Source organism: Macaca nemestrina, chromosome 3, assembly GCF_043159975.1.
Source record: "Macaca nemestrina isolate mMacNem1 chromosome 3, mMacNem.hap1, whole genome shotgun sequence".
Lineage (NCBI taxonomy): Eukaryota > Metazoa > Chordata > Mammalia > Primates > Cercopithecidae > Macaca > Macaca nemestrina.
In genome coordinates, this window is record NC_092127.1 from 143,492,479 (window position 1) to 143,520,422 (window position 27,944).

At 38.6% G+C, this 27,944-nt stretch overlaps 1 protein-coding gene and 1 long non-coding RNA gene across 9 annotated transcripts in view; one reads left to right on the top strand and one right to left on the bottom strand.

Moving 5' to 3' along the window:
- The window catches only part of CFAP299 (cilia and flagella associated protein 299), a 667,873-nt gene that overhangs the window by 418,854 nt on the left and 221,075 nt on the right, over nt 1-27,944 (top strand). The gene's annotated exons all lie outside the window — the stretch shown is intronic.
- LOC105463310 (uncharacterized) overlaps nt 22,626-27,944 on the bottom strand; it is a 54,519-nt gene continuing 49,200 nt past the window's right edge. For both annotated transcript variants that reach the window (XR_976248.2, XR_011621274.1), the window contains one exon: nt 22,626-22,759. This is a non-coding gene — a long non-coding RNA (uncharacterized lncRNA). The remainder of the gene's footprint in view (nt 22,760-27,944) is intronic.

Here is a 27,944-nt window from a genome sequence, read left to right on the forward strand (position 1 = left end):
GGCTTACAACTTACAACCCATCATCTATACCTGGGGGGCCCCTTTAAGCAATGGCTGGAGTAGCTGGGATACCAGAAACAGTGTCCCACAGCTGCACAGGGCAGCGGGGCTCTGAGCATGGTCCAAGAAGTCATTCTGTCCTTCTAGGCCTCTGAGCCTGCAATGGCAGGAGCTGCCTCTTAGATCTCTGAAATACCTTCAAGCTTTTTTCCCATTGTCTGGCCTATCAGCTCTTGGCTTCTTCTTTGTTATGCAAATAACTCTCTAATAAGTGGTATCTCCACACCTTGCTATAATTCCTTTCTCAAAAACAGTCTTTCTTTTTTGTGACATGGCTAGGCTGTACATTTTTCAAGTTTTTACAGTCTACTTCCCTTTTAAATATAAGATCCAACTTATTTCTTAGCTCCTGCATCTGAGCATAGGTTGTTAGAAGCAGCTATGCCACAACTTGAACACTTTGCTGCTTAGAAATTTCTTCCACCAGATACCCTAAATCATCACTCTCAATCTCAAACTTTCACATATCCCTAGGACAGGGACACAATCCAGCCAAGTTTTTTGATAAGGCATAACATGTGTGACCTTTTTTCCGGTTACCAGTAAGTTCTTGATTTCCATCTGAGACCTTGTCAGCCTAGACTTCACAGTATGTCACTATCAGCATTTTGGTCACAATCATTTAACCAGTTTCTGAGAAGTTTGAAACTTTCCCTTATCTTCCTGTCTTCTGAGCCCACTACACTCTTCCAATCTGTGTCTGTTACCCAATTCCAAAGCTGCTTCTATATTCCAGGTATCTTTATAGCAATACGCCAGTCCTGTTACCAATTTTCTGAATCAGTTAATTCTTCCATTGCTATAAAGAAATACATGAGACTGGGTAATTTATTAAGAAAAAGGTTTAACTGGCCCATGGTTTTCCAGGTGGTACAGGAAACTTAGTGGTATCTGCTTCTAGGAAGGCCTCAGGAAATTTATAATCATGGCAGAAGGGGAAGGGGAAACAGGCACATCACATGGTGAAAGCAGGAGGAAGACAGAGGGAGAGGGAGGTGCAAGACACTTTTAAATGACCAGATCTCCTGAGAAGTCACCCACTATCGTGAAGACGGCACCAAGGGCATGGTACTAAAGCATTTGTGTAAAATTTGCCCTCATGAGCCAATCACCTCCTACCTGGCCCCACCTCCAACATTGGGGATTTTAATTCAACATGAGATTTGGATGGGGACACACAACCAAACTATATCAATTTTCTAGATATTGTTTCAACATGTAAAATTGGATAACAAGAACAATTTCAAAAAATCTGTAACCAGGAGGGAATAAAAGCCATTTTTTTTTTTTTATACTTTAAGTTCTAGGGTACATGTGCATAACGTGCAGGTTTGTTACACATATATACTTCTGCCATATTGGTGTGCTGCACCCATCAACCCGTCAGCACCCATCAACTCGTCATTTACATCAGGTATAACTCCCAATGCAATCCCTCCCTCCTCCCCCCTCCCCATGATAGGCCCCGGTGTGTGATGTTCCCCTTCCCGAGTCCAAGTGATCTCATTGTTCAGTTCCCATCTATGAGTGAGAACATGTGGTGTTTGGTTTTCTGTTCTTGCGATAGTTTGCTAAGAATGATGGTTTCCAGCTGCATCCATGTCCCTACAAAGGACACAAACTCATCCTTTTTGATGGCTGCATAGTATTCCATGGTGTATATGTGCCACATTTTCTTTCTTTTTTTTTTTTAATTTATTTATTATTATTATACTTTAAGTTGTAGGGTACATGTGCATAATGTGCAGGTTTGTTATATATGTGTACTTGTGCCATGTTGCTGTGCTGCACCCATCAACTCGTCATTTACATCAGGTATAACTCCCAATGCAATCCTTCCCCCCTCCCCCCTCCCCATGATAGGCCCCGGTGTGTGATGTTCCCCTTCCTGAGTCCGAGTGATCTCATTGTTCAGTTCCCACCTATGAGTGGGAACATGCGGTGTTTGGTTTTCTGTTCTTGTGATAGTTTGCTAAGAATGATGGATTCCAGCTGCATCCAAGTCCCTACAAAGGACTCAAACTCATCCTTTTTGATGGCTGCATAGTATTCCATGGTGTATATGTGCCACATTTTCTTAATCCAATCTGTCACTGATGGACATTTGGGTTGATTCCAAGTCTTTGCTATTGAGAATAGTGCTGCAATAAACATACGTGTGCATGTGTCTTTATAGCAGCATAATTTATAATCCTTTGGGTATATACCCAGTAATGGGATGGCTGGGTCATATGGTACTTCTACTTCTAGATCCTTGAGGAATCGCCATACTGTTTTCCATAATGGTTGAACTAGTTTACAATCCCACCAACAGTGTAAAAGTGTTCCTATTTCTCCACATCCTCTCCAGCACCTGTTATTTCCTGACTTTTAAATGATCGCCATTCTAACTGGTGTGAGATGGTATCTCATTGTGGTTTTGATTTGCATTTCTCTGATGGCCAGTGATGATGAGCATTTTTTCATGTGTCTGTTGGCTGTATGAATGTCTTCTTTTGAGAAATGTCTGTTCATATCCTTTGCCCACTTTTTGATGGGGTTGTTTGTTTTTTTCTTGTAAATTTGTTTGAGTTCTTTGTAGGTTCTGAATATTAGCCCTTTGTGAGATGAGTAGATTGCAGAAATTTTCTCCCATTCTGTAGGTTGCCTGTTCACGCTGATGGTAGTTTCTTTTGCTGTGCAGAAGCTCTTTAGTTTAATGAGATCCCATTTGTCAATTTTGGCTTTTGCTGCCATTGCTTTTGGTGTTTTAGACATGAAGTCTTTGCCCATGCCTATGTCCTGAATGGTACTACCTAGGTTTTCCTCTAGGATTTTTATGGTATTAGGTCTAACATTTAAGTCTCTAATCCATCTTGAATTAATTTTCGTATAAGGAGTAAGGAAAGGATCCAGTTTCAGCTTTCTACTTATGGCTAGCCAATTTTCCCAGCACCATTTATTAAATAGGGAATCCTTTCCCCATTTCTTGTTTCTCTCACGTTTGTCAAAGATCAAATGGCTGTAGATGTGTGGTATTATTTCTGAGGACTCTGTTCTGTTCCATTGGTCTATATCTCTGTTTTGGTACCAGTACCATGCTGTTTCGGTTACTGTAGCCTTGTAGTATAGTTTGAAGTCAGGTAGCGTGATGCCTCCAGCTTTGTTCTTTTGACTTAGGATTGTCTTGGAGATGCGGGCTCCTTTTTGGTTCCATATGAACTTTAAAGCAGTTTTTTCCAATTCTGTGAAGAAACTCATTGGTAGCTTGATGGGGATAGCATTGAATCTATAAATTACCTTGGGCAGTATGGCCATTTTCACAATATTGATTCTTCCTATCCATGAGCATGGTATGTTCTTCCATTTGTTTGTGTCCTCTTTGATTTCACTGAGCAGTGGTTTGTAGTTCTCCTTGAAGAGGTCCTTTACATCCCTTGTAAGTTGGATTCCTAGGTATTTGATTCTCTTTGAAGCAATTGTGAATGGAAGTTCATTCCTGATTTGGCTCTCTGTTTGTCTGTTACTGGTGTATAAGAATGCTTGTGATTTTTGCACATTAATTTTTGTATCCTGAGACTTTGCTGAAGTTGCTTATCAGCTTAAGGAGATTTTGGGCTGAGACAATGGGGTTTTCTAAATATACAATCATGTCATCTGCAAACAGGGACAATTTGACTTCTTCTTTTCCTAACTGAATACCCTTGATTTCTTTCTCTTGCCTAATTGCCCAAGCCAGAACTTCCAACACTATGTTGAATAGGAGTGGTGAGAGAGGGCATCCCTGTCTTGTGCCAGTTTTCAAAGGGAATTTTTCCAGTTTTTGCCCATTCAGTATGATATTGGCTGTGGGTTTGTCATAAATAGCTCTTATTATTTTGAGATACGTTCCATCAATACCGAATTTATTGAGCGTTTTTAGCATGAAGGGCTGTTGAATTTTGTCAAAAGCCTTTTCTGCATCAATTGAGATAATCATGTGGTTCTTGTCTTTGGTTCTGTTTATATGCTGGATTATGTTTATTCATTTGCGAATGTTGAACCAGCCTTGCATCCCAGGGATGAAGCCCACTTGATCATGGTGGATAAGCTTTTTGATGTGCTGCTGAATCCGGTTTGCCAGTATTTTATTGAGGATTTTTGCATCGATGTTCATCAGGGATATTGGTCTAAAATTCTCTTTTTTTGTTGTGTCTCTGCCAGGCTTTGGTATCAGGATGATGTTGGCCTCATAAAATGAGTTAGGGAGGATTCCCTCTTTTTCTATTGATTGGAATAGTTTCATAAGGAATGGTACCAACTCCTCCTTGTACTTCTGGTAGAATTCAGCTGTGAATCCATCTGGTCCTGGACTTTTTTTGGGTGGTAGGCTATTAATTATTGCCTCAATTTCAGAGCCTGCTATTGGTCTATTCAGGGATTCAACTTCTTCCTGGTTTAGTCTTGGAAGAGTGTAAGTGTCCAGGAAATTATCCATTTCTTCTAGATTTTCCAGTTTATTTGCATAGAGGTGTTTATAGTATTCTCTGATGGTAGTTTGTATTTCTGTGGGGTCGGTGGTGATATCCCCTTTATGATTTTTAATTGCGTCGATTTGATTCTTCTCTCTTTTCTTCTTTATTAGTCTGGCTAGTGGTCTGTCAATTTTGTTGATCTTTTCAAAAAACCAACTCCTGGATTCATTGATTTTTTGAAGGGTTTTTTGTGTCTCTATCTCCTTCAGTTCTGCTCTGATCTTAGTTATTTCTTGCCTTCTGCTAGCTTTCGAATGTGTTTGCTCTTGCTTCTCTAGTTCTTTTAATTGCGATGTTAGAGTGTCAATTTTACATCTTTCCTGCTTTCTCTTGGGGCATTTAGTGCTATAAATTTCCCTCTACACACTGCTTTAAATGTGTCCCAGAGATTCTGGTATGTTGTATCTTTGTTCTCATTGGTTTCAAAGAACATCTTTATTTCTGCCTTCATTTTGTTATGTACCCAGTAGTCATTCAGGAGCAGGTTGTTCAGTTTCCATGTAGTTGAGCGGTTTTGATTGAGTTTCTTAGTCCTGAGTTCTAGTTTGATTGCACTGTGGTCTGAGAGACAGTTGGTTATAATTTCTGTTCTTGTACATTTGCTGAGGAGTGCTTTACTTCCAATTACGTGGTCAATTTTGGAGTAAGTATGATGTGGTGCTGAGAAGAATGTATATTCTGTTGATTTGGGGTGGAGAGTTCTATAGATGTCTATTAGGTCTGCTTGCTGCAGAGATGAGTTCAATTCCTGGATATCCTTGTTAACTTTCTGTCTTGTTGATCTGTCTAATGTTGACAGTGGAGTGTTGACGTCTCCCATTATTATTGTATGGGAGCCTAAGTCTCTTTGTAAGTCTCTAAGGACTTGCTTTATGAATCTGGGTGCTCCTACATTCGGTGCATATATATTTAGGATACTTACCTCTTCCTGTTGAATTGATCCCTTTACCATTATGTAATGGCCTTCTTTGTCTCTTTTGATCTTTGATGGTTTAAAGTCTGTTTTATCAGAGACTAGTATTGCAACCCCCGCTTTTTTTTGTTCTCCATTTGCTTGGTAAATCTTCCTCCATCCCTTTATTTTGAGCCTATGTGTGTCTCTGCGTGTGAGATGGGTCTCCTGAATACAGCAGACTGATGGGTCTTGACTCTTTATGCAGTTTGCCAGTCTGTGTCTTTTAATTGGAGCATTTAGTCCATTTACATTTAAGGTTAAGATTGTTATGTGTGAACTTGATCCTGCCATTATGATATTAACTGGTTATTTTGCTCGTTAGTTGATGCAGTTTCTTCCTAGCCTCAATGGTCTTTACATTTTGGCATGTTTTTGCAATGGCTGGTACCGTTTGTTCCTTTCCATGTTTAGTGCTTCCTTCAGGGTCTCTTGTAAGGCAGGCCTAGTGGTGACAAAATCTCTAAGCATTTGCTTATCTGTAAAGGATTTTATTTCTCCTTCACTTATGAAACTTAGTTTGGCTGGATATGAAATTCTGGGTTTAGAATTCTTTTCTTTAAGAATGTTGAATATTGGCCCCCACTCTCTTCTGGCTTGGAGAGTTTCTGCCGAGAGATCTGCTATTAGTCTGATGGGCTTCCCTTTGTGGGTAACCCGACCTTTCTCTCTGGCTGCCCTTAAGATTTTTTCCTTCATTTCAACTTTGGTGAATCTGGCAATTATGTGTCTTGGAGTTGCTCTTCTCGAGGAGTATCTTTGTGGCGTTCTCTGTATTTCCTGGATTTGAATGTTGGCCTGTCCTACTAGGTTGGGGAAGTTCTCCTGGATGATATCCTGAAGAGTGTTTTCCAACTTGCTTCCATTTCCCCCTCACTTTCAGGCACCCCAATCAGACGTAGATTTGGTCTTTTTACATAATCCCATACTTCTTGCAGGCTTTGTTCATTTCTTTTTCTTCTTTTTTCTTTTGGTTTCTCTTCTCGCTTCATTTCATTCATTTGATCCTCAATCGCTGATACTCTTTCTTCCAGTTGATCGAGTCGGTTACTGAAGCTTGTGCATTTGTCACGTATTTCTCGTGTCATGGTTTTCATCTCTTTCATTTCGTTTAGGACCTTCTCTGCATTAATTACTCTAGCCATCAATTCTTCCACTTTTTTTTCAAGATTTTTAGTTTCTTTGCGCTGGGTACGTAATTCCTCCTTTAGCTCTGAGAAATTTGATGGACTGAAGCCTTCTTCTCTCATCTCGTCAAAGTCATTCTCCGTCCAGCTTTGATCCGTTGCTGGCGATGAGCTGCGCTCCTTTGCCAGGGGAGATGCGCTCTTATTTTTTGAATTTCCAGCTTTTCTGCCCTGCTTTTTCCCCATCTTTGTGGTTTTATCTGCCTCTGGTCTTTGATGATGGTGATGTACTGATGGGGTTTGGTGTAGGTGTCCTTCCTGTTTCATAGTTTTCCTTCTAACAGTCAGGACCCTCAGCTGTAGGTCTGTTGGAGATTGCTTGAGGTCCACTCCAGACCCTGTTTACCTGGGTATCAGCAGCAGAGGCTGCAGAAGATAGAATATTTCTGAACAGTGAGTGTACCTGTCTGATTCTTGCTTTGGAAGCTTCCTCTCAGGGGTGTACTCCTCTCTGTGAGGTGTGGGGTGTCAGACTGCCCCTAGTGGGGGATGTCTCCCAGTTAGGCTACTCAGGGATCAGGGACCCACTTGAGCAGGGAGTCTGTCCCTTCTCAGATCTCAACCTCCGTGTTGGGAGATCCACTGCTCTCTTCAAAGCTGTCAGACAGAGTCGTTTGCGTCTGCAGAGGTGTCTGCTGCATTTGTTTAGTTTACTGTGCCCTGTCCCCAGAGATGGAGTCTACAGAGACAGGCAGGTTTCCTTGAGCTGCTGTGAGCTCCACCCAGTTCGAGCTTCCCAGCAGCTTTGTTTACCTACTTAAGCCTCAGCAATGGCGGGCGCCCCTCCCGCAGCCTGGCTGCTGCCTTGCCGGTAGATCACAGACTGCTGCGCTAGCAATGAGGGAGGCTCCGTGGGTGTGGGACCCTCCCGGCCAGGTGTGGGATATGATCTCCTGGTGTGCCTGTTTGCTTAAAGCGCAGTATTGGGGTGGGAGTTACCCGATTTTCCAGGTGTTGTGTGTCTCAGTTCCCCTGGCTAGGAAAAGGGACTCCCTTCCCCCTTGTGCTTCCCAGGTGAGGCAATGCCTCACCCTGCTTCACCTCTCGCTGGTCGGGCTGCAGCAGCTGACCAGCACCGATTGTCCGGCACTCCCCAGTGAGATGAACCCAGTACCTCAGTTGAAAATGCAGAAATCACCGGTCTTCTGTGTCGCTCGCGCTGGGAGTTGGAGACTGGAGCTGCTCCTATTCGGCCATCTTGCCTGCCACATTTTCTTAATCCAGTCCGTCACTGATGGACATTTGGGTTGATTCCAAGCCTTTGCTATTGTAAATAGTGCTGCAATAAACATACGTGTGCATGTGTCTTTATAACAGCATGATTTATAATCCTTTGGGTATATCCCCAGTAATGGGATGGCTGGGTCATATGGTACTTCTAGTTCTAGATCCCTGAGGAATCTCCATACTGTTTTCCATAATGGTTGAACTAGTTTACAGTCCCACCAACAGTGTAAAAGTGTTCCTATTTCTCCACATCCTCTCCAGCACCTGTTATTTCCTGACTTTTAAATGATCGCCATTCTAACTGGTGTGAGATGGTATCTCATTGTGGTTTTGATTTGCATTTCTCTGATGGCCAGTGATGATGAGCATTTTTTCATGTGTCTGTTGGCTGTATGAATGTCTTCTTTTGAGAAATGTCCGTTCATATCCTTTGCCCACTTTTTGATGGGGTTGTTTGTTTTTTTCTTGTAAATTTGTTTGAGTTCTTTGTAGGATCTGGATATTAGCCCTTTGTCAGATGAGTAGATTGCAAAAATTTTCTATCATTCTGTAGGTTGCCTGTTCACTCTGATGATAGTTTCTTTTGCTGTGCAGAAGCTCTTCAGTTTAATTAGATCCCATTTGTCAATTTTGTCTTTTGTTGCCGTTGCTTTTGGTAAATACAAATACCATCAGAGAATACTATAAACACCTCTATGCAAATAAACTAGAAAATCTAGAAGAAATGGATAATTTCCTGGACACTTACCCTCTCCCAAGACTAAACCAGGAAGAAGCTGAATTCCTGAATAGACCAATAGCAGGCTCTGAAATTGAGGCAATAATTAATAGCCTACCACCCAAAAAAAGTCCAGGACCAGATGGATTCACAGCTGAATTCTACCAGAGGTACAAGGAGGAGCTGGTACCATTCCTTCTGAAACTATTCCAATCAATAGGAAAAGACAGAATCCTCCCTAACTCATTTTATGGGGCCAACATCATCCTGATACCAAAGCCTGGCAGAGACACAACAAAAAAAGAGAATTTTAGACCAATATCGCTGATGAACATTGATGCAAAAATCCTCAATAAAATACTGGCAAACCGGATTCAGCAGCACATCAAAAAGCTTATCCACCATGATCAAGTGGGCTTCATCACTGTGATGCAAGGCTGGTTCAACATATGCAAATCAATAAATGCAATCCAGCATATAAACAGAACCAAAGACAAAAACCACATGATTATCTCAATAGATGCAGAAAAGGCCTTTGACAAAATTCAACAGCCCTTCATGCTAAAAACGCTCAATAAATTCGGTATTGATGGAACGTACCTCAAAATAATAAGAGCTATTTATGACAAACCCACAGCCAACATCATACTGAATGGGCAAAAACTGGAAAAATTCCCCTTGAAAACTGGCACAAGACAGGGATGCCCTCTCTCACCACTCCTATTCAACATAGTTTTGGAAGTTCTGGCTAGGGCAATCAGGCAAGAGAAAGACATCAAGGGTATTCAGTTAGGAAAAGAAGAAGTCAAAGTGTCTCTGTTTGCAGATGACATGATTGTATATTGAGAAAACCCCATTGTCTCAGCCCAAAATCTCCTTAAGCTGATAAGCAACTTCAGCAAAGTCTCAGGATACACAATTAATGTGCAAAAATCACAAGCATTCTTATACACCAGTAACAGACAAACAGAGAGCCAAATCATGAATGAACTTCTATTCACAATTGCTTCCAAGAGAATAAAATACCTAGGAATCCAACTTACAAGGGATATAGAGGACCTCTTTAAGGAGAACTACAAACCACTGCTCAGTGAAATCAAAGAGGACACAAACAAATGGAAGAACATACCATGCTCATGGATAGGAAGAATCAATATTGTGAAAATGGCCATACTGCCCAAGGTATAGATTCAATGCTATCCCCATCAAGCTACCAATGAGTTTCTTCACAGAATTGGAGAAAACTGCTTTAAAGTTCATATGAAACCAAAAAAGAGCCCGCATTGCCGAGACAATCCTAAGTCAAAAGAACAAAGCTGGAGGCATCACACTACCTGACTTCAAACTATACTACAAGGCTATAGTAACTAAAACAGCATGGTACTGGTACCAAAACAGAGATATAGACCAATGGAACAGAACAGAGTCCTCAGAAATAATACCACACATCTACAGCCATCTGATCTTTGACAAACCTGAGAAAAACAAGAAATGGGGAAAGGATTCCCTATTTAATAAATGGTGCTGGGAAAATTGGCTAGCCATAAGTAGAAAGCTGAAACTGAATCCTTTCCTTACTCCTTATATGAAAATTAATTCAAGATGGATTAGAGACTTAAATGTTAGACCTAATACCATAAAAACCCTAGAAGAAACCTAGGTAATACCATTCAGGACATAGGCATGGGCAAGGACTTCATGTCTAAAAGCCATTTCAAACATTGTAAATTGAAAAAGTATTGAGAGATAAAACCTAATGGGCTTTTAAAATAACAAGACTGAAATTTCATATAGAGCATTTCATTAAAGACATGATATATTTACTGGTTTATATTGATAACAACAAAGTTCAAGATTGAAACAAGAATGACAATAATAATAATAAAGTTGTAATTTCATTAATCAAAACAATTGAGTAGTTGAAAATTGTCTTTAGTGCCTCTTTATCCCTTCTGGTCCAAAGGAACTAGGCAGCTCTAAGAGTTGGTAAAAACCTAATCTCTAGTACCTGGCTCTATTTTCTTTTACCACGTGTTCTCTTTTACTTCTGTTACACTCCACAATAAGAATTCATAGCCCAATTGAAATTGGCATATAATGAAGAAGAAATTTCTAAAAGTGGTACTAATATTAATTTTAGCCAAAATGGAAGGCTAACAAGGTGTATGTGTAGATCACTAAAATTGATCTTTTATCTCACACAGTTTATATGTACATCAAGCTTGTTATTTTGACTTAATTACTTCTTATTGAAGTATGATCAAACCACTTGGTCATCTAATAGATGATTATTTATAATTCATTTTAGAATGTATATATATATAAAATAATCTGTATTACAACAGACATAAGATTTCAAAATATATACTTACATACATATAATTTGAAGATTTTGTATGTATAATTTGAATATTTTATATATATATAAAATTTGAAATATTATGTCTGTTTTGATACAGATTATAAAATAGATAATCCATGGATGACTTCAACTATGCTATAGCTTTTATGGTAGGTAAATATGTAGCTGGTAATTTTAAAAATCTTTGTTTAAAACAGAGCTCTTTAGTTTAATTAGATCCCATTTGTCAATTTTGGCTTTTGTTTCAGTTGCTTTGGAGTTTTTGTCATGAAGTCTTTGCCCCATGCCTATGTCCTGAATGGTATTGCCTAGGTTTTCTTTAGAGTTTTATGGTTTGGGGTTTTACATTTAAGTCTTTAATCCATCCTGAATTAATTTTTGTATAATGTGTAAGACAGGGTTCCAGTTTCAGTTTTCTGCATATGCCTAGCCAGTTTTCCCAGCACCATTTACTGAATAGGAGATCCTTCCGCATTGTTTGTTTTTGTCAGGTTTGTCAAAATCAGATGGTTGTAGATGTGTGGTGTTATTTCTGAGGTCTCTGTTCTGCTCCATTGGTATACATGTCTGTTTTGGTGCCACTATCATGCTGTTTTTGTTACTGTAGCCTTGTAGTGCAGTTTGAAGTCAGATAGCATGATGCCTCCAGCTTTATTCTTTATGCTTCGGATTATCTTGGCTACACGGGGTTATCTTTGATTCCATATGAAATTTAAAGTAGTTTTTTTTTATATTTCTGTGAAAAGTGTCACTGGTTGTTTGATGGAAATAACATTGAATTGATAAATTACTTTGGGCAATATGGCCATTTTCATGATATTGATTCTTCCTATCCATGAGCATGAAATGTTTTTCCATTTATTTGTGTCCTCTCTGATTTCCTTGAGCCGTGGTTTGTAGTTCTCCTTGAAGAGGTCCTTCACATTCCTTGTTAGGTTTATTCTTAGGTATTTTATTCTCTTTGTAGCAGTTGTGAATGGGAGTTCATTCATGATTTGGCTTTCTGCTTGCCTATTGTTGATGTATAGGAATGCTTGTTATTTTTGCACATTTTGTATCCTGAGATTTTGCTGAAGTTGATTATCAGTTCAGGGAGTTTTTGAGCTGAGATGATGGGGTTTTGTAAATATAAAATCATGTCATCTACAGACAATTTGACTTCTTCTCTTCCTGTTTAAATAAACTTTATTTCTCTTCCCTGATTGCCCTGGCCAGAACTTCCAATACTATGTTGAACAGGAGTGGTGAGAGGGGGCATCCTTGTCTTGTGCCTGTTTTCAAAGAGAAAACAGGCAAAATGCTTCCAGCTTTTGCCCATTTAATATGATATTGCCTGTGGGTTTGTCATAAATATCTCTTATTATTTTGAGATATGTTCCATGAATACCTAGTTTATTGAGAGTTTTTAATATAAAGGGATGTTGAATTTTATCAAAGGCCTTTTCTTCATCTATTGAGATGATCATGTGGCTTCTGTCTTTAGTTCTGTTTATGCGATGAATCATATTTATTGATTTGCATGTGTTTAACCAACCTTACATCCTGGGGATGAAGCAAACTTGATTGTGGCAGATAAGCCTTTTGATGTGCTACTGGATTCAGTTTACCAGTATTTTATTGAGGATTTTTACTTTGATGTTCATGAAGGATATTGGCCTGAAGTTTTCTTTTTCATTGTCTCTCTGCCAGGTTTTGATGTCAGGATGATGCTGGCCTCATAGAATTAGTTATGGAGGAGTCTCTCCTTTTCAATTTTTTGAAATAGTTTTAGTAGAAATGGTACCAGGTCTTCTTTGTACCTCTGGTAGAATTCAGCTGTGATTTCATATGGCCCTGGGCTTTGTTTGTTTGTTTTTGGTTGGTAGGTTATTTATTATTTCCTCAGTTTCAGAACTTGTTATTTCTGCTCAGGGATTCAATTTCATCCTGGTTCAGTCTTGGGATAATGTATATGTCCAGAAATTTATCCATTTCTTCTAGATTTTCTAGTTTATGTGCATGGAGGTGTTTGCAGTGTTCACTGATGGTTGTTTGTATTTCTGTGGGGTCAGTGGTGCTATTCCCCTTATCACTTTTGATTGTGTTTGAGTCTTCCCTCTTTTCTTCTTTATTAGTCTAGCTAGCAGTCTATCTATTTCATTAATGTTTTCCAAAAAAAAAAAAAAAACAAACAAACAAAAACAAAAATGCCTCCTGGATTTGTTGATTTTTTGAAGGGTTTTTCATGTCTCTATCTCTGTCAGTTCAGCTCCAATCTTATTCCTTGTCTTCTGCTAGCTTTGGGGTTTGTTTGCTCTTGGTTCTATAGTTCTTCTAGTTGAGATATTAGTTTGTTAATTTGAGCTTTTTCTAGCTCTTTGATGTGGGCATTTAGTGCTATAACTTTCCCTTTTAACAGTGCTTTAGCTCCATCTTAGAGAGTCTGGTATGCTTTCTTCTTGTTCTCCTTAGTTTCAAAGAACTTCTTGATTTCTATCTTAATGTAATTATTTATCCATGAGTCATTCAGGAGAAGGTTGTTGAATTTTCAGTTGTGTGGTTTTGAGGGAATTTCTTAATCTTGAGTTCTAATTTGATTGTGCCATGGTCTGAGAGACTATTTCTCATGATTTCAGTTCTTCTGCATTTGCTAAGGAGTGATTTACTTCCAATTGTGTGATAATTTTAGAGTAAGTGCCATGTGATGGCAAGAGGAATGTATATTCTATTGTTTGGGGGTGGAGAGTTCTCTAGATATCTATTAGGTCTACTTGATTCAGAGCTGAATTCAGGTCCTGAATATCTTTGCCAGTTTTCTGTCTTGATGATCTGTCTAATATTGTTAGTTGGGTGTTAAAATCTCCCACTATTATTGTGAGAGAGTCTAAGTCTCTTTGTAGGTCTCTGAGAACTTGCTTTATGAAACATTTGCTACTATACTGGGTGAATATACAGTTAGGATAGTTAAGTCTTCTTGTTGAATTCAACCCTTTACCATTATGTAATGCCCTTCTTTGTCTTTTTTGATTTTTGTTGGTTTAGAATCTGTTTTGTCAGAAACTAGGATTGCAACCCCTAATTTTTTCTGTTTTCCATTTGCTCGGTAATTTTCTTCCATCCTTTATTTTGAGCCTATGTCTGTCTTTGCACTTGAGATGAGTCACTTGAAGAGAGTATACTAATGAGTCTTGGCTCTTTATCCAGCTTGCCATTCTGCATCTTTTAATTGGGGCACTTAGCCCATTTATATTTAAGGCTAGTATTGTTATGTGTGAATTTGATCCTGTCATCATGATACTAGCTGGTCATTTTCCAGATTTGTTTATGTAGTGGCTTCATAGTGTCACTGGTCTCTGTACTTCAAGGTGTTTTTGTAGTGACTGGTAATGGTTTTTCCTTTCCATATTTAGTGCTCCCTTCAAGAGTTCTTGCAAGGCAGGCCTGGTGATAATGACTTCCCTAAACATTTGCTTATCTGAAAATTATCTTATTTCTTCTTTGCTTATGAAACTTGGTTTGGCCGGATACAAAATTCTGGGTTGGAAATTCTTTTTAGAATGTTGAATATTGGCCCCCAATCTCTTCTGGGTTTCCACTGAGGGGCCTGCTGTTAGTCCGATGAGATTTTCTTTGTAGGTGACCTGGCCTTTCTCTCTCACCACCCTTAACATTTTTACTTTTATTTTGACCTTGGAGAATCTGATGATTATGTATCTTGGGGTGGGTTTTCTCATGCAGTATCTTCCTGGGGTTCTCTGCATGTCCTGAATTTGAATGTTGACCTGTCTCGCTAGATTGGGAAGGTTCTCCTGGATGATATCCTAAAGTATGTTTTCCAGCTTGGTTCCATTCTCCCCATGTCTTTGAGGTACCCCAGTTAGTCATAGGTTTGGTCTCTACACAATCCCATATTTCTCAGAGGTTTTGTCCATTCCTCTTTATTCTTTTTTCTCTATTCTTGTCTGGCTATCTTGTTTCAGAAAGTCAGTCTTCAAGTTCTGAGATTCTTTCCTCCACTTGGTCTATTCTGCTATCTATACTTATGATTGCATTGTAGAGCTCTTGTGTTGGGTATTTTAGTTCCATCAAGTCTGTTATGTTTCTCTCTAAACTGGCTATTCTGTCTATCAGCTCCTGGATCGTTTTATCATGATTCTTAGCTTCTTTGTATTGAGTTACAACATGCTCTTTTAGCTCAGTGAATTTCGTTATTACCCACCTTCTGAAACCTACGTCTGTCAATTCAGCCACCTCAGTCTCAGCCCAGTTCTGTGCCCTTGCTGGAGGGGTGTCCTGGTCATCTGGAGGAGACACACTCTGGCTTTCTGAGTTTCCAGCATTTTTGCATTGATTATTATCTTTGTGGGCTTATCTAGCTTTGATCTTTGAGGTTGCTGACCTTTGAATGAGGTTTTCTGGGGTCCTTATTTGTTGATGTGGTTATTGTTCTTGTTTTCTGTTTGTTTGCTTTTCTTGTAACAGTCAGGCCAACTCTACCACAGTGCTGCTGCAGTTTGCTGGACGTTTACTCCAGACCCAGTTGCCTTGTTTTTTCTCCTGTACCTAGAGGTATCACCAGTGAAGGCTGTGAAACAGCAAAGATAGCAGCCAGCAGCTTCTTCTGGAAGCTTTCTCCCAGGGTCTACTGACCTGTTGCCAGTCTGAACACACCTGTAGGAGGAGGCTGGGGACCCCTACTGGGAGGTCTTACTAAGTCAGGAGGAATGGATTGAGGGACCTGCTTAAAGAAGCAGTCTGGCTAATTTTGGTAGAGCAGGTGTGCTATGTTGGGAGGGACCTTTCCTCATGCAGATCCTCTGTATTCTCCAAAGCTGGCAGGCTAGAATGGCTGAGTCAACCCAACTGCAGAGGTGACAGCTGCCCCTCCCCCTGGGAGCTCCATCCCAGGCTAGGGCTCTAATTAGAGTCCTAGCCATAGAACCATAGCGGGAGTGGCTGAAGCCCCCATATCAAGGCCCACTCAGTGAGGAGGAATGGATCCAGATCCCACTTAAAGAAGCAGTCTTGCCAAAATCCAGCAAGGCAGCTGTGCTGTTGTGGGGGACTGTTTCTCATCAGGATCATTTGTATTTGCCAAAGCCGGCAGGCTGGAATAACTGAGTCTACTGAACTGAAGAGACTGTGGCCCCCTTCCTGACCCACTGCTCTGGGAACTTAAACCCTGCCTCAGGCAGATTCCAGCCTGTCGTCATTGTCCGGCTGGAATTCGAAGCCAGTGGCTTTTAACTTGTGAGGTGAATTAGAAGTGGGGCCCACAGAATGATGCTGCTTGGCTCTCTGGATTCAACCCCTTTCCTAGGGATATGGACAGATGTGTTTCCTGCCTTGCAGGGATCCTGGGGCCAGAGTATGTAAAACTCCTGAGTTTCTGTGGGTGCCTGAGCTGCTGCTCTGCTGAGACTCCACACAGCTCTGTGTGTCAGACCCAAGGCCCTGGTGGTGTGGGCTCACAGGGGGATCTCCTGATCCACAGGTTGCAAAGATCTTTGAGAGAAGTGTGGTTTCAATCACTCACTGCTTCCCTTGGCTTTGGGGGTGAGGCTACTTTGGCTCTGTGCCACTCCCCAGTAGGCCATCTCCTGCACCCCCCTCACTTTTCTTCCTTCTCCATGGGTTGAGTTGTTTGGTTAATCAGTTCCAATGCGAGAACCTAGATATTTCCGTGGAAGGTGCTGAATTCACTTGCCCCTTTTCATTCCTCTTCCTGAGTGCCACAGACCACAGTTGTTTCTAATTAGCCATTGTGGATCCTCCCAGTTTTCTTTCATTGTGTTTCATTGTGCCATATATGTATATATAATACAATATATATATTTCATTAAGTTTTCATGCTATATTTTTTTTCTTCCTTTTCCTTTTAATATATTTATGTCTTTATACTTAAGGTGTGCTTTTTTGTAAACAGCATAGAGTTGGGTTTTGCTTTTTTTATCTGTTTGACAATCTCAGTCTTATAGTGTGATTATATAATTTACACAATATTATTACTCATTTAAATGTGGCAAATCTGTGACCTTACGAATTGCTTTTTGTTGTTTCTTTGTACCTCTTCTCTGCCTCCTTTTGTATGAATTAAGTATTTTTTATAATTTTATTTTATCTCCACTGTTGGCTTTATATTTATATGACCCCTTTAAATCTATTCTGTTGATTACACTAGATTTTAAAATATAATATATATTATTAATAAGTTAATGCCTATTTTAAAATAATATGCAACTTTGTCTATAGTGTAAAACCTTACAACAGATTATTTCAAATTCATCCTTATCGTTGTGCTATTATTGTCATACATTTTGATTTTACATATGTAATAACATACAATACACTGATACTCTCCTTTAGCACATTTGTATTTTAAAGCAAATGCAAATATAAAAAAATTAATTTTATATGTGACTTCCGTTATTCCATTATCTGTTTTCTTTGTTAATTTGTGTAGGTCTAAGTTTTTGTCTTGGAAAATATTCCTTATGCTTTAAGAACTTTTAAAAATATTTTGTATAGTGAAAGTCTGCTGGCAATGAAATGTTTCTGTTTATTTTTGTCTACAAAAGTATTTATTTTTCCTTAATTTTTATAAATATTTTTGGTGATTTTATAATCCTAGATTGACAGGTTTTTTTTCTATGAGGATTTTAGAGATATTACTTCATCATCTTATGGTTTATATAATTTGTTTTATATAATTCTTCTGTAATTATTATTTCTTTTCCTCTGTATGTAATGTGCCCTTTTTCTCTGGTTGTCATCAAGACTGTCTCTGTTTTTGGCTTTAGTAGTTTGTATATGATATTGGTTTTCTGTTTGTTTGTTTTGTTTTAATCTATCATGCTTGGTATGCTCTGAGTTTCTTTGTGATTTAGTGTCTGACATTAATTTTGGGAAATTCTCAGCCATTTATTTCTTCAAATATTTCTACTGATTTATTTTCTTTCTCTTCTCCTTTTGCAATTCCTGTTACACATATGTTGGACTCTTTGATAATGCCTGCATGTTTTGGATGCTATGTTTTGTTGTTTATTTTTTCCCTCCTCTTTGCTCTTCAGTTTGGGACATTTCAATTGAATTTTCTTCAAGTTCACTGATTCTTTTTTCTGCTATGTTAAGTCCAACAAGGAACCATTTGAAGGCACTTCTCATCTCCTTTCCCATGTTTATTTGTTTGTTCGTTTTAATTTTAGCATTTCCATTTGATTATTTCTTATGGTTTCCTTCTTCCTGCTAAAATTACTCCCCTAAATCTTCATGCTCTCTACATTTTCCACTAGAATCTTTAACACATTAATCATAGAAATTTTAAACCTACTGTTAGATATTTCAAACAATACTGTTATATCTGAGTCTGTTTCTGTTGATTGCTTTGTCTCCAGTCCATGAGTCTTTTTTCTTATTTTTTTGTATTCCTTGCAATCTTATGGATGTTGTTGTTGTTGTGAACTGAACATACTGTGTGGGATGATAGAGACAAGAGTAAATAAATTTTATGCCTAGAACTGGGCATGCCTTTCCTTCTTCTAGCGCTGTAGTGTGGAGAGTTATTAGTGCACCATGGGCTTCATATTTTTGTAGTATTACCTTGTATTTAGGGTAGGAGCTTGTTTCCTAAAGGGTTTGTTTCAATATCTGCTCCACCTTCACCTTTAGGTCTTTCCTTTGTCCTATGTCTTAGAGTGTTTTCCAACAAGCTCTTATTCCTCTACCTTGAGTAAGACCACTGTTCCTTAATGCTTGCTATCTTGCTGTGGGTAGGAGATAGAAGCATTCTTGATTGTGCTGATTAAGCCTTGGTCTTAGGCAGCATTTTGTCAATGAGTATTGAAGTAGAGTCATCTCAGTGTTTTGTACTTCCATTCTTCCCATTGTAGTAGGTTTTCAAGGGGAAAATGAGAAGATGGATCCGCACAGGGTTTTGTGCCTTTTTTACAGTGGTTGCTCTTAAACTCCAATAGGTCTGCACATTTTTGGAGGCTTTCTCATGACTTTTATTGGTGTTTATTGCAAGAACAGCTTGAGAGCTAGTATAAATTATGATATTTTTTCTTGTGTCTGTGGCTTCCAAGTGTTCTACGTTCTCTTGCTATCTCACACCTAGTCTTCAGCAATTTGTTAAAAATGCTCTTTTTCCAAGGGTTCATTGCTATCTGCTCCAGGTATGCACGTGCTTGCATTCTGTCTTTAGAGATGCCTCTCTTTTCTTGTATTTCATGTTAGTTACTTGGTTTGTGATTTTAACTCTCTAATGAGTTCAGGAAAAGTGTTGTGTTTGCATACTGTTCAAGGTTTTGTTGTTGTAAGGGAGGAAACAATGTTCTTTCCTACTTCCTATGTGAGAATAGATATTAATTTTCAAGTCTTTAATTGTCAAGACACAACAAGAGATCTTGTCCCGGAGATCTGGAGTTAATAAAAGTTCAGTCTGAGGTTTTTCTAGGTGAATATTAATCAAATGAGATAAAATCTATGATACTACAAAGAGGGAAGTGGTGGATATAAGGCAGTGATATTATTTCCCTATTATTTTTGTCTGACTATGTTATAGAAATAATCTGAATGTAACGGTATTTGGCCTGCTGCCTGAGAGACATGAGTAGAACCAAGACACATTAGGTTGCATGTAAAATTGGCTCCTATGGAGTCAGTTCTAACAATAGCAACAACAACAACAACAAAAAACAAATAAAAAATTATGAGTGAGAAATGTTAAGCTCTTTGTAAGACAGTAAAATTTAGTACTTCCTCTCATTTTATTTGATTGACTTGGGAACTAGTCTTAATGTGCTTTCAATTACAAATTATGGCTAAGTAATTTTGGAAAGAAATTAGAGAACCATAAGTCATGTAGAACAAATGCATGGAAGACTTCTTAGAGGATTCTACCATTTGACTATTAAATTCACCCTTTACCCTTCAGGGTAATAAGTGGATAATAAAAATGGTCATTGAACTTGATGGGGAGTAGAAATTCAACATAATCCAATTAATGGTAAATCCCAGATAAATCTTCGTCACTGCTTAAGAAACTCAAATGTTCCCTTTTCTAAGTTGTAATTCCTGTGCAAGGAGCAGTGCAGTTTCATTAGGATTCTGTGGCCAGCAGAAACATCCACCTAATTCATTTTACTAGCAAGTATTTTTACACTTCTTATGAATAAATAAAAGTGATTCTGGCAAAAACAGCACTGTTCCTTTCCTATGGTGCTTTCGGGAACAAAATGCTAGTCTCAGTTAGGGCCATCCTCCTATCCTGCCCGGAGTTTTGATCATAAGAAATATTTCAGAGCTATAATATGTAGACTCTGCTTTTTCCATAGTCAAGAAAACATCAGTTACACAGTTCCTTGGACATGAAGGGAATAGTGTGTATACCCTGTTGGGGTATACACATTTTCCATCAAGATTTAATCTTTTCAATGTCTATCAATATTCCTTTGCTTTACATTTTAGGTAGTTTTAATATAGAAAATAGTGGTGCCCATCTTGAGTCACACAATTCTCCATCAGAAAAACTAAATAGTATAATACTTTACTCTCTTTTTTGCTGATTTTATTTTTAATTTTCTGCACCCTAAGTCTTTTCAATTGTTATTTTTTGTGAACTATGTATGGTTTAGATATTTGACTGGTTACCTTTGCACAGTGTCATTGGATTCATTTATCTTTATAAAAACTTACTGTGGTTTTTCTTTCCCTAAGCATGAAAATATATTTAAGCAAATTATTTTTCTATGACTAGGCACCGTCAATGAACTTGAAACTGTCATTCAACAAATGAAATCAGTTGACAGACTCTTCAATACCCCATATCAGGGGTTGGCAAACTATGGCCCATAAGCCAAATGCAGTCTGCAAGCTAAGAATATTGTTTACATTATTAAGTTTTTGTAGAGACTACAAGCTAACAATGTTTCTTATACTTTTTAGTGTTTAAAAAAAAAACAAAAGAATAATAATATTTTGTGGCACATACAAAATGACATTTAAATTTCAATGTCCATACATAAAGAAGAACAAAGCCACACACTCATTTGTTTATGAGTTATTTATGGATGCTTTCATGCTATAATGACTGAGTTGAGTAGTTGGTTGCCACAGCGCTATATGGCCCACAAAGCCTGAAATATTTATTATCCATTTACAGAAAAAAAAAATGCTGACCTCTGTCATATATGAAGTATCTAGCTAGATCAAGATTATAAATATTTTAAGGATTAAATATTGTACTAAAGAATATGTGATGTAAAGAGGTAAATGTTGTAATCATTGTCATAGAATTAATGGCCTCCTAAAATATATTGGGTATTTACAAAATAATGGATTTGACATTCATGATTACATTAAGCTAACATTGATACCTCCCCAAGAATGTGAACACCATGGTTTGGATTTTAACCATTTCATATGAAGAATAGTTTTAGAATAATCAATAAATAAGTGAAAGTTTAGAATAATAAATAAGATCACTCAAGCTTCACATTAGTTAATACTATTTTTATATAATCACAACCTATCAAAGTTTGATTTTTCTTTTGTTCCAGTAAGTCAATTTTTAGGCTATCTTCATTAATTCACATAAGAGAAATTAGATTTCTTTAAAAAAAAAAACCAAAATTGCAATTGGAAATAAAATGTAAGATATTTGATAACTACTGAAAGTTCAATTGTTTAAAATTTCTTATTGACCAAAAAATTGTTTAATATTCAAAGTTCAATTAAAAGTAATTTTAAAATTGTTTTTCTCATGATTATGAGCAATTAAATTTATAAGAAATTAGGGGACAAATATTTCAAAGAGGTTATAGTAGGGAATTTCTATTATTTTTACTTATATTTATTTATCTAAAACATTTTCTGATCACTAACATGTTTATACCAAACTTATATTCTTTTATAGTCTTACTAATGTTGAGGCAATCTTTCTATCCTGAAGCCCTCTATAGTTTCTTACCAGAGCTAGGATTCCGTTATTCGGTCCATTCATCTAGTGGTATTAGATTTTAGCAAGTTAATATTGACATTATTTCATTGTGAAACATTACTGTTTTTAACAAGTCAGGGGTTTTGTTTGTTTGTTTGTTTGTTTTCATTTAAGCAGTCTCATTTGAACTAAATGGATACTTCTAAAGTAGGGTATTTCCCTGACCCCTTTGTGGGTGGGAACTGGAATACATGGACTCTGGACCTAGCCGGGTGCTTCAGAGCCAGTTGGGGAAAACTCCACTTACTGGAACCCACTGTGTTCTAACCCTCACGGGAGGGGGAGCACAGGTGAGCAGGTGAAGGAGCTGGAGCAAGCACCTTTGGAAACCGGCAGGAGCATAACTTTGTGCAGGCCCTGTGGCAGCGACTGGAGCAGGCATGCCTGTGACCCCTGAAGCCCCAGAAGGAATACAGTGCCCGTTTAGCATTGCCTTCTACGGATGGCTTAAGTGTTAACAGCTCAGTGTAGGGTCAGTGTGACAGCCTTTTGCACCCGGACCTGAGTTCTTGTCCAACATCCAGGAGGAGTGAGGTCTCATGAATGAATCAAAGGTGGTAAATGTGGGTAATTTTATTCTGATGAAAGTGGCTTTCAGTGGGCAGGGGAGCTGAAAAGGGGACAGAGAGGGAAGGTAATCTTCTCCTGGAGTCTGGCTGTCCCTGGCCAGATGCCTCTCGAAAGCTATGCCTTCAAGCTGTCCCTCTGAAGTCAAGCTTCTCTTCAATGGTCAGTCATAGGCTCAGACGTACAGTCGCTTCTCCTCTCTCTGCCAGCTGAGTCTGGGTTTTTATGGGCATAGGATGGGGGGAAGGGAGGGCCATAGGTAGTTTGGGAAAAGGCAACGTTTGAGTGGGAAAACAGAGATATACGTTGTCACTTTGGGCCATGGTTCCAGGCTTGAGAGTGGGCTCTCGCCAGGGACCCACTCTCTTCAGCCCAGAATTTCCCTGCCTCCTGTTTCTATCACTTCCTCATAGACCTATGTTCCATAACATATTTATAATAAGAACCATAGAGGATAATAAGGAATGTCTAAATGACAGCATTTTGGAATTAAATGATACTAATACAGATATATCAGCATTCCCCTTCCTAAAATGTTTGTTCATTCGATGGCAAAAAATGCACAGCTGTCATGTAAAGGCATGTTTTCTAAGGCTAGCCAAACAGAGTATTATATGTCAAAGATGACCATAAAGCAGAGGTAAACTTTCTTAAATATGGGTAAAATCAGGACAAATTGTATTGATCAAAATAAATCCTCTAAATATTAAAATGGCACAAAAATATTATTGATGTTTTCATACTATCATAGATGCTTATTCTTTTTTTTTAAATTTATTTATTATTATTATACTTTAAGTTGTAGGGTACATGGGCATAACGTGCAGGTTTGTTACATATGTATACTTGTGCCATGTTGCTGTGCTGCACCCATCAACTCGTCATTTACATCAGGTATAACTCCCAATGCAATCCCTCCCCCCTCCCCCCCCATGATAGGCCCCGGTGTGTGATGTTCCCCTTCCTGAGTCCGAGTGATCTCATTGTTCAGTTCCCACCTATGAGTGAGAACATGCGGTGTTTGGTTTTCTGTTCTTGTGATAGTTTGCTAAGAATGATGGATTCCAGCTGCATCCAAGTCCCTACAAAGGATGCAAACTCATCCTTTTTGATGGCTGCATAGTATTCCATGGTGTATATGTGCCACATTTTCTTAATCCAATCTGTCACTGATGGACATTTGGGTTGATTCCAAGTCTTTGCTATTGTGAATAGTGCTGCAATAAACATACGTGTGCATGTGTCTTTATAGCAGCATAATTTATAATCCTTTGGGTATATATCCAGTAATGGGATGGCTGGGTCATATGGTACATCTAGTTCTAGATCCTTGAGGAATCGCCATACTGTTTTCCATAATGGTTGAACTAGTTTACAATCCCACCAACAGTGTAAAAGTGTTCCTATTTCTCCACATCCTCTCCAGCACCTGTTGTTTCCTGACTTTTTAATGATCGCCATTCTAACTGGTGTGAGATGGTATCTCATTGTGGTTTTGATTTGCATTTCTCTGATGGCCAGTGATGATGAGCATTTTTTCATGTGTCTGTTGGCTGTATGAATGTCTTCTTTTGAGAAATGTCTGTTCATATCCTTTGCCCACTTTTTGATGGGGTTATTTGTTTTTTTCTTGTAAATTTGTTTGAGTTCTTTGTAGGTTCTGGATATTAGCCCTTTGCGAGATGAGTAGATTGCAAAAATTTTCTCCCATTCTGTAGGTTGCCTGTTCACTCTGATGGTAGTTTCTTTTGCTGTGCAGAAGCTCTTTAGTTTAATGAGATCCCATTTGTCAATTTTGGCTTTTGCTGCCGTTGCTTTTGGTGTTTTAGACATGAAGTCTTTGCCCATGCCTATGTCCTGAATGGTACTACCTAGGTTTTCCTCTAGGATTTTTATGGTATTAGGTCTAACATTTAAGTCTCTAATCCATCTTGAATTAATTTTCGTATAAGGAGTAAGGAAAGGATCCAGTTTCAGCTTTCTACTTATGGCTAGCCAATTTTCCCAGCACCATTTATTAAATAGGGAATCCTTTCCCCATTTCTTGTTTCTCTCAGCTTTGTCAAAGATCAAATGGCTGTAGATGTGTGGTATTATTTCTGAGGACTCTGTTCTGTTCCATTGGTCTATATCTCTGTTTTGGTACCAGTACCATGCTGTTTTGGTTACTGTAGCCTTGTAGTATAGTTTGAAGTCAGGTAGCGTGATGCCTCCAGCTTTGTTCTTTTGACTTAGGATTGTCTTGGAGATGCGGGCTCCTTTTTGGTTCCATATGAACTTTAAAGCAGTTTTTTCCAATTCTGTGAAGAAACTCATTGGTAGCTTGATGGGGATGGCATTGAATCTATAAATTACCTTGGGCAGTATGGCCATTTTCACAATATTGATTCTTCCTATCCATGAGCATGGTATGTTCTTCCATTTGTTTGTGTCCTCTTTTATTTCACTGAGCAGTGGTTTGTAGTTCTCCTTGAAGAGGTCCTTTACATCCCTTGTAAGTTGGATTCCTAGGTATTTGATTCTCTTTGAAGCAATTGTGAATGGAAGTTCATTCCTGATTTGGCTCTCTGTTTGTCTGTTACTGGTGTATAAGAATGCTTGTGATTTTTGCACATTAATTTTTGTATCCTGAGACTTTGCTGAAGTTGCTTATCAGCTTAAGGAGATTTTGGGCTGAGACAATGGGGTTTTCTAAATATACAATCATGTCATCTGCAAACAGGGACAATTTGACTTCTTCTTTTCCTAACTGAATACCCTTGATTTCTTTCTCTTGACTGATTGCCCTAGCCAGAACTTCCAACACTATGTTGAATAGGAGTGGTGAGAGAGGGCATCCCTGTCTTGTGCCAGTTTTCAAAGGGAATTTTTCCAGTTTTTGCCCATTCAGTATGATATTGGCTGTGGGTTTGTCATAAATAGCTCTTATTATTTTGAGGTACGTTCCATCAATACTGAATTTATTGAGCGTTTTTAGCATGAAGGGCTGTTGAATTTTGTCAAAACCCTTTTCTGCATCAATTGAGATAATCATGTGGTTCTTGTCTTTGGTTCTGTTTATATGCTGGATTATGTTTATTGATTTGCGAATGTTGAACCAGCCTTGCATCCCAGGGATGAAGCCCACTTGATCATGGTGGATAAGCTTTTTGATGTGTTGCTGAATCTGGTTTGCCAGTATTTTATTGAGGATTTTTGCATCGATGTTCATCAGGGATATTGGTCTAAAATTCTCTTTTTTTGTTGTGTCTCTGCCAGGCTTTGGTATCAGGATGATGTTGGCCTCATCAAATGAGTTAGGGAGGATTCCCTCTTTTTCTATTGATTGCAATAGTTTCAGAAGGAATGGTACCAACTCCTCCTTGTACCTCTGGTAGAATTCAGCTGTGAATCCATCTGGTCCTGGACTTTTTTTGGTTGGTAGGCTATTAATTGTTGCCTCAATTTCAGAGCCTGCTATTGGTCTATTCAGGGATTCAACTTCTTCCTGGTTTAGTCTTGGGAGAGTGTAAGTGTCCAGGAAATTATCCATTTCTTCTAGATTTTCCAGTTTATTTGCATAGAGGTGTTTATAGTATTCTCTGATGGTAGTTTGTATTTCTGTGGGGTCGGTGGTGATATCCCCTTTATCATTTTTAATTGCGTCGATTTGATTCTTCTCTCTTTTCTTCATTATTAGTCTGGCTAGTGGTCTGTCAATTTTGTTGATCTTTTCAAAAAGCCAACTCCTGGATTCATTGATTTTTGGAGGGTTTTTTGTGTCTCTATCTCCTTCAGTTCTGCTCTGATCTTAGTTATTTCTTGCCTTCTGCTAGCTTTCGAATGTGTTTGCTCTTGCTTCTCTAGTTCTTTTAATTGCGAAGTTAGAGCGTCAATTTTAGATCTTTCCTGCTTTCTCTTGTGGGCATTTAGTGCTATAAATTTCCCTCTACACACTGCTTTAAATGTGTCCCAGAGATTCTGGTATGTTGTATCTTTGTTCTCATTGGTTTCAAAGAACATCTTTATTTCTGCCTTCATTTCGTTATGTACCCAGTAGTCATTCAGGAGCAGGTTGTTCAGTTTCCATGTAGTTGAGTGGTTTTGATTGAGTTTCTTAGTCCTGAGTTCTAGTTTGATTGCACTGTGGTCTGAGAGACAGTTTGTTATAATTTCTGTTCTTGTACATTTGCTGAGGAGTGCTTTACTTCCAATTACATGGTCAATTTTGGAGTAAGTATGATGTGGTGCTGAGAAGAATGTATATTCTGTTGATTTGGGGTGGAGAGTTCTATAGATGTCTATTAGGTGTGCTTGCTGCAGAGATGAGTTCAATTCCTGGATATCCTTGTTAACTTTCTGTCTTGTTGATCTGTCTAATGTTGACAGTGGAGTGTTGACGTCTCCCATTATTATTGGATGGGAGTCTAAGTCTCTTTGTAAGTCTCTAAGGACTTGCTTTATGAATCTGGGTGCTCCTGTATTGGGTGCATATATATTTAGGATACTTAGCTCTTCCTGTTGAATTGATCCCTTTACCATTATGTAATGGCCTTCTTTGTCTCTTTTGATCTTTGATGGTTGAAAGTCTGTTTTATCAGAGACTAGTATTGCAACCCCTGCTTTTTTTTGTTCTCCATTTGCTTGGTAAATCTTCCTCCATCCCTTTATTTTGAGCCTATGTATGTCTCTGCGTGTGAGATGGGTCTCCTGAATACAGCAGACTGATGGGTCTTGACTCTTTATCCAGTTTGCCAGTCTGTGTCTTTTAATTGGAGCATTTAGTCCATTTACATTTAAGGTTAAGATTGTTATGTGTGAACTTGATCCTGCCATTATGATATTAACTGGTTATTTTGCTCATTAGTTGATGCAGTTTCTTCCTAGCCTCAATGGTCTTTACATTTTGGCATGTTTTTGCAATGGCTGGTACCGGTTGTTCCTTTCCATGTTTAGTGCTTCCTTCAGGGTCTCTTGTAAGGCAGGCCTAGTGGTGACAAAATCTCTAAGCATTTGCTTATCTTTAAAGGATTTTATTTCTCCTTCACTTATGAAACTTAGTTTGGCTGGATATGAAATTCTGGGTTGAAAATTCTTTTCTTTAAGAATGTTGAATATTGGCCCCCACTCTCTTCTGGCTTGTAGAGTTTCTGCCGAGAGATCTGCTGTTAGTCTGATGGGCTTCCCTTTGTGGGTAACCCGACCTTTCTCTCTGGCTGCCCTTAAGATTTTTTCCTTCATTTCAACTTTGGTGAATCTGGCAATTATGTGTCTTGGAGTTGCTTTTCTCGAGGAGTATCTTTGTGGCGTTCTCTGTATTTCCTGGATTTGAATGTTGGCCTGCCCTACTAGGTTGGGGAAGTTCTCCTGGATGATATCCTGAAGAGTGTTTTCCAACTTGCTTCCATTTTCCCCCTCATT